At 33.3% G+C, this 7200-nt stretch overlaps 1 long non-coding RNA gene across 1 annotated transcript in view; it reads left to right on the plus strand.

Annotated features, from left to right (window-relative positions):
• The window catches only part of LOC143688748 (uncharacterized), a 79543-nt gene extending 77583 nt beyond the window's left edge, over positions 1 to 1960 (plus strand). Inside the window, exon 3 of the long non-coding RNA XR_013178261.1 lies at positions 1888 to 1960. This is a non-coding gene — a long non-coding RNA (uncharacterized LOC143688748). The remainder of the gene's footprint in view (positions 1 to 1887) is intronic.
• The last annotated feature ends 5240 nt before the right edge of the window (positions 1961 to 7200 follow it).

A 7200-nucleotide genomic window follows, 5' to 3' on the forward strand; every position in this document is an offset into this window, starting at 1 on the left:
TTATCAGGAACACAGATTTTCATTTATCAGATTTATTTACATTCTAATACACACACACAGCAAATGTATCAGTAAAAAATATGGCAACAGACTCAGCCCCTGGGCGTGGTTTCTTTAGTAGGACAAAGAACTTAGTTTCTCAAAGCCTGTTTCTTCATTTGCAAATGGGTATATATAAATCTATATTGGGGGTGCACGGGAGGTTCAGTGTTAGAATGTTTGCCTTCCATGCGGGAGACCCAGGTTCGATTCCTGGACCATATACCCCACCCACCCTCAACTCCCCCAAAAATCTATATTGGAAAGATTGTACTAATTTGCCCAAAACCACACAGACTAAATTGCAGGTTTAAAAGCTGGTCTTTCCCTCAAAGCTCAAGTTCTTCCCACTACCATGTTTGTCTTGAATATTTGAAAGTAGAAGTTTGTTTAGGAGAAAAAAAAAGGCAGAATTATCTTTATCATCTGTTTCCTTTGTCCTTGTTTTCACACAGTCCTTTTATTTTTTAATGTGCATTCTCCATATGCTTTCACTCAATCTTCAACACTACTTCTGGAAAGTAAGGCAGCTATTACTAATCTCATTTTTTCATGAGGATCAAAGCAATGAAACTTTATGCAATACGCTGAAAGTCAATCAGTAAACAAGTAGATTTCTCACACTTGCCTATGAAAAATACTTAGCATAATTAAGCTGCTTCCATATACAGGAAATAGCATGTTTAAGAAAAGGAAAAAGCTAATCCTAGTTATTTATTTTTAGGAAGGAGGGAGACAAGTATTTTTTTAAAGGTGAAATTTTCACATAACATAGAGTCCATTCACCATGTCCCATTTCTTAGTGGGCCGGCTTCAAACTGTTGAGTACCCCAGAAAAGCCATGTCCTTTAATCCTAATTCATAATTGCTGGGTGGGGATCTTTTTTATTGTTTCCATGGAGATGCGGCCTATCCAATTGTGGGTGGTAACTTTCGATTAGATGGTTTCCATGGAAATGTGTCTCCACCCATTCAAGGTGGGACAGCTTACTGAAGCCCTCTAAGAGAACCATTTTGGAAAAAGCTTTAGAGCCAACAGAGCTCACATAGCCAGAGACCTTTGGAGATGCAGAAAGAAAACACCCCAGTGGAAGTCTTACGAAATGAGCAAAGTTAGCAGACATCACCACATGCCTTCCCTGCTGAGAAACACTGAATGTCAGCGGTCCTTTTCTTTGGAGTGAAGGTATCTTTATCTGGATGTCTTAGTTTGGACATTTCTATGTCCTTAGAACCGTAAACCTGCAACTTAACAAATTCCCTTTATAAAAGTCATTCCATTTCTGGAATATTGCATTCTGGCAGCTTTAGCAAACTGAAACATCTGGCAACTATCAATTTGCCATTTAAATGTAATCACACCTGTCTTCTTCACATTGCATATTTAAGGTTCAGCTACATTGTAGCGTGAATCTGCACTTTATTTTTTTTATGGGTAATATTCCATTGCATATATCAAATCTGTTTTATCCATTCATGACTTGATGGATTTTTGGGGTTTCCACAGTTTTGCTACTGTGAAAACTGCTGCTATGAACATTCATATAGGAGTTTTTGTTCAAGTATGTTTTCACTTCTTTTGGGGGAAATTCAATTAAGGGTGGAATTGCTGGATCATATGGTAATTTTCTAACTTTTTGTAGAACCACCAAGTTTTTCACAGAAGCTGCACAATTTTACATTTCCACCAGCAATAAATGAGTTTCGATTTTACCACATCCTTGCAAACAATTTCCATTTTTTTTCAATACTATCATCTTGGTGGGTGTGAAGTGGTATCACATTGTGGTTTTAATTAACATTTCCTAATGTTTTATTATGTTGAGCATCTTTTCATGTGTTTGACAGCCATTTGTTTATCTGCACTGGAGAAATGTCTATGAAGAGACTATTCATGGAAGAACATCAAGAATATAGATTGGTAAGCAACGATCTAGTGGGGGACTGAATGGTGCGCAGATATATACTGTCACATTCATTTACCCAACTAAGTTCACTATAAAATGGGGCAAATCTTTTATTTCAGTGTTTACATATGGGTAGTTAAAAAATAAAGTTCAAGGACCCAGTTGAATACAATTAAGAAACTACCCTTACACACCAATGAGTATGATTCAATTCATTTATTGAGCGTCTACCACGTGTAAAGCACTGTGCTAGATGCTGGGGTGATCGAAATAAATGACCCTCTCAAAAAAATAAAACACTGAACCATTCCTGCTCTCTGGCTCACAATCTAGTTCTGAGAAGATATACATAGGGCAAAATTGCCACTGGAAAAATAATGGAAACACAGTTGCATTTAAGAATAGATCACAGAACTTATATTGTGGTTTTATTAGTTCAATAAGCCTTGGCTTTTTACGATTCTAGTATAGTCATTCCATCAGTCCATGTTAACTCCATGGATTCAACTCCTTAGGAATAGGTTCTCAACAGAATGTACCTTCAGTATTTAAGGATGGGGTGGTATTTCATTTAGCTACTTCGAACCAAAAAATTGATGATGCTTTGCATTACAAGATAGGAATTTCATAAAACTCACTTGAATTACAACCTCAATGAAGTGACTTTGTTTAAAAAAAAAGCCAGCATTTTAGTGATCACTTTAACAAACAAAACTGAATAAATTTAACCTATGAAATAGGTGTTTTCAACAAATATAGAAAGGAATACTTGAAGTCATGTTGAAATATAATTTGATTAACTCCTTTTATTTCCAAGGTTAGGCTTGAGGCTTTAAATTTGGTTCTCATACAGACCATGCCACCCATTTCCATGTGAGAAAGACAGTCTAATTCCTTTAGTCATACCTTTATCCTGCCAAACCTTAGTCACTCACCTTTATTCAGTAGATTTGGGTCTAAAACATTTATTGACTGCTGCAAAACATTTTAAAAAAACCATCTTCCACCACCAAGACTATTTAAAAGAACATTATAAACTCTAACAGCAGTTCCATAAACATTTGCGCAACAATAGCCTAATTGGAAAATGATGCTCATTTGGATTGAAATGCTATATACTCTTTTAAAGTATTATTTTATAAGCACACCTCATATATTAACTCTGTACCTCAAATCTACTAATTCAATATTCTGTATATTATTTATTTCAACACTTAAACAAATATGACTTCTCTGGTTGTAGTGCCCAGAATCTAAGCAATGTGTTTGTTCTAACTACAATCTGGATCTAGAATCTCACCCAAATTAGTTTGTGATACTGGACTATCACAAAGTCTTCTTGATTCCTTATCAAAAAAAAAAAATTGGGGTTTGGTGTGGAGGGAGAGAACATTGGTAAGCTTGAACAACTGCCGTTAAGAAGCTAAAGAAACTTACATTTTAAAATAACAATGAAACTATGGGGAGAAAAATTGCCCTCAATGGTGTGAAGAAAAAGTACTTTATAAATTAAAAATCACACTTGAGAATAATGCAGAGACTCTTGCAGTTTTCTAGAGTAGTAATGGCACATGACCCAAAAATTAAATATATTTGATAAGTCTGCATCACCTTTAATATGCCTAAAGCAAAATCCTACTGACGTATTTTTTAAAAATATTCTAATAGTGGATCTGGGCCAGTTGGTATGTGTAGGCAGGATGAGCCATAAATTTTACTTCATGTAAAAGGAAGGTTCTGATTAAAATATTTTAGACAATTCTGATGGAATTAAGTCACCAAACCTGAATTTTTCTTATCCTATTTTGTCATCTTATACATGTTTCTCTAGGTAATAAAGCAATAGAATCTACCACAAATAAAGGTCTTAGTGTGTAAAATGTATCTAGGTAAAATGTAAACTTAAAAAAACACTGCAAGCATCTAGTATTAAAAACGGGGAAAATATCTCCTTTTGATACACCTGTGGTTCATCTGCATCTATATGAGATTAATAACCTAAAAACACAAAACTTATAGAATGATTTGATTATTAAGACCATGGAGGTATATCTTGAAGTAACTTTAAAATTTCCTCCTGTTTAAAAACTAGGGAATGTGGAGAAAGTAACTGAATATATCATTTTAAAACAGTCTTCTGTTTTCAACCAGAGAGACATAAAGTATTTAAAGATATAATAAATGTACCCATTTCAGGATAAGTTACAAATGTAGAGCATGAATGAAAAATGAGTATCAGGTTGACTTGGCATTGAATATACTGGTATGAAAAAACAGCACATAAATTCCCATTTATATCAGCAATTACTGATCATCAGAACTAAAATCAGATTTTCTTTATTAGCAGGCAATAGAAAACAACTCCGATTCAAAATTAATCTAGTTAATATATTTAGGAACTAATTTAGAATACTTAGTGACTAATTCAAAAGCAGGAAAAACCAAAATCTACAGACTAATATTTAAGAGAAACAGCAAGAAGGCCACTTTCTAAGTCATAATTCTTCTAAATTGATCACCTGTAATGCTACAATACTGGAGTTAAACAACATCCACAAACACAATCTTGCTCATCAAAACAATGAAGGTTTAAGTTAAGCATCACCCTACAACCTTCTCACATTATAGCTGTGAAATTAAGGCCCAGTGACTTGTTCAAGGTCACATGGCTAATTTAGCAAAAGATTCCAGACTTTCTAACTCCCAGTTTGGTGTTCTGTCTATATACCAAAATACTTCTAGGCTAATAAATATTTGTTCAAAACATCAAACCATTAGATACAATAGTCAAGAGTTTAGCCTAATAGGAATATAAAATCTTAGCACAAATATGAGTGGCCTGGAATTAAGCCAGATTTACATATTGCAAATAAAATATCACATATATAAAATCGATGGTATCTACTGAATACCGGACTTAGTGTTTCATTAAACTTACATATAACCACAGGGTCCACTTAGCACTGCTAAGTGTGGCTACATTCAAGTTTTGTTAGTTTCTATATTTCCTCTATAGACAGGAACTTATTATAAGGGATAGTTTAAACACTCTTCAATTGTTGACAGCAATTTTATATTGTTTCTCAGAATATCTGCACTATTTTGATGGAGTAATAAATTGATAAGCTTAGCAAAATGACACAAATGACAGCTCTAAGCACAGCAAGATGTCTCTAAATATATGTTAGCATGAGCTGAATTTACTGCTTGTAATAAGTTGCATTTCTCAGTATCAACAAGAGTCTTCAAAAGTTGGAAGATTATCTGTCAATAATACCTGCACAAAAGAGAACCAATCTAAAAAGCAAAAAATAATCTAGATAGTACAAAAATGAAATATTAACTGAATACAGAAAAGATTTGTGATGATATTTTCTGTGAAGAAAAAAATATTGGGGGAGATTTGAACATAATTTGAAAAGTGTCAGAAAACCGTTAAGGTTTCAATGCTACATAAAATAATTTCCTCTTAACTTTAATCAAATAAAACTTCACTGTTCAATCATGTGCCAAGGTATTCTGAAGTAAACATTTCCAAGAATCCTTAGAAAAAAGAGAAAATTAAGGCCCAAAAGACCAAACACCTAGTGCTCATCACACCTTTCAAACTTGCACTACCATTTGCTGTAAGATATACAGGTTTTTCCTAAACTTCATTTCAGTTCTATTTTAATGTCTTAAACACTTAAGGCTACTTTTGGATTTGACACATGTAACCTACAAAAACTGGTCAAAGTTGAACTTTATTTATAACTATCAACTTGACCTTTGAGATCATCATTTAGATTTATAACTGGCATTATTTGTCACCAAATAGCAGAACTGTATTACAAGAATTATATTGTACTCAATGAATAAATATGAATATGGATAAGCACTAGTATGCTTTAAGAAATTACTAAAATATATATAATTAACATTTATATTTAAATGTTAAGAGGCTGGAAAGCACAATATTTAGGTTTTCAAAGAAGATAAAATTATTCGTACAGACTTGGGTTATGTTTGTTTTTTGTCTAATAAAACTGGTCCATATTAAGCCAGTCTTGAAGATCTAAGCTGAATATTTACATTTATAGACCTGATAATGATTCTTTCCCCATGCCTAAGCAGAGATGCTCTACCATTATTTTTCAAATGTATTTTTGTCTTCATAATATAAAAACTGAATGGGCAGGACCACGGTAGCTCAGTGGCAGAGTTCTTGCCTGCCATGCCGGAGACCCGGGTTTGATCCCAATGCCTGCGCATGTTAAAAAAAAAACAAAAAAAAAACAATATGGTTTAGGGAGGGCAATGGTGGCACAGTGGCAGAGTTCTCACCTGCCGTGCCACAGACCCAGGTTTGCTTCCCGGTGCTTGCCCATGCGAAAAAAAAAAAAGTCAAAACCAAATGACCCTCTTATTAGTTTTGACTTCTGTAGAGAACCTATGGATTATAGCTATCATTATTTATTGGGACATACTGTAATAAATAGAAGATAATTTATATACTATATCAAGGTGCATTATAATAACATTTTCCCTATAGTATTCCACGTGCTTTTCATTTTTTATAACATTTCAATTGGATGGAGGAAGACTGGAACAGTTCATAAAAGTCTAGCTTTTAAGATCTGAATAAAGTTCATAGTGAATCTTCTAAAACATTTAAACATTTAGAAGTGTTGCAATCACAATGAAGCACTATAAGAATAATGAGAATCGCAAAGGAAGCTTTATACTCAACAAAAGTACAGTACTTTGGCCAAAATGTATAATGTACAAGAAATCAACATAATATAGTTTACTTGTTAACCACCTGGCCACAGTTCTTAAAAAGTTACTGCTCAAAAATCTGTACCTAGTAACCTTTCAAAATTGCTTTTAAATAAAGTTCTTAAATTCTAGCAATAAACAAAAACACAAAATATACTTAAACAATACTGCAGTTTATCAAAAGACATGTAAGAAATTTCAACTTTTATGTCTTTGAGCATTATACAAATCAATGTTTGGCTGAGTTATAAACATGTTTATAATGCAATTATTGTATAACTCTACAATGCTAATGATAACTATAAGATCAGAATAGGATTTTAAAAAAACACTAAACCATAAAAATACTTAGCCCCATTATTTACCTGTAGAACTTGTTCATGTATGCCTAAATTTCAGTAATTATTATATCATTGCTTTAGTTTTAAAAGTCATAGCCAAAGGATAAGGCAAAACCACCTAAGAATTGGCATATCTGTTTATTTCTCAGTTTGTG

Source organism: Tamandua tetradactyla, chromosome 6 (genome assembly GCF_023851605.1).
Source record: "Tamandua tetradactyla isolate mTamTet1 chromosome 6, mTamTet1.pri, whole genome shotgun sequence".
NCBI lineage: Eukaryota > Metazoa > Chordata > Mammalia > Pilosa > Myrmecophagidae > Tamandua > Tamandua tetradactyla.